The sequence below is a fragment of the Penaeus monodon genome, chromosome 33, assembly GCF_015228065.2.
Source record: "Penaeus monodon isolate SGIC_2016 chromosome 33, NSTDA_Pmon_1, whole genome shotgun sequence".
Lineage (NCBI taxonomy): Eukaryota > Metazoa > Arthropoda > Malacostraca > Decapoda > Penaeidae > Penaeus > Penaeus monodon.
Window position 1 is genome coordinate 22168515 of NC_051418.1, and position 377 is coordinate 22168891.

Below are 377 nucleotides of genomic sequence, written 5' to 3' on the forward strand. Positions count from 1 at the left end.
GAACCTCTTCCTCTGCGTCTCTGTCATTTGCTTGCTAAATTATGAACGCAATACCACTTAGGCTTGACAGGCTGTCGTCGGAATAAAGACCACATCCCCCACTTCCCCTCCCCCCCGCCCCCCCGCCCTCCCCAACATCCCCACCTCCAACCCACACTCCCTCCGCCGCCCACCGCCCACACGTATGCCCCCCCCCTCCCCACTTTCCCCCCACACACACACGATCCTCACCTCCCCACTCTCAACCCCCCACCACCTTCTCTCCCCTCCCCCCCTCCCCCACCACGCACCCCCATGAGAGTCGCAAAGATAAATTCATAAGTGACAAGAAGATCGCATTTACGAACTTGGGTAATATTGCTCTCCAAAAGATGGCG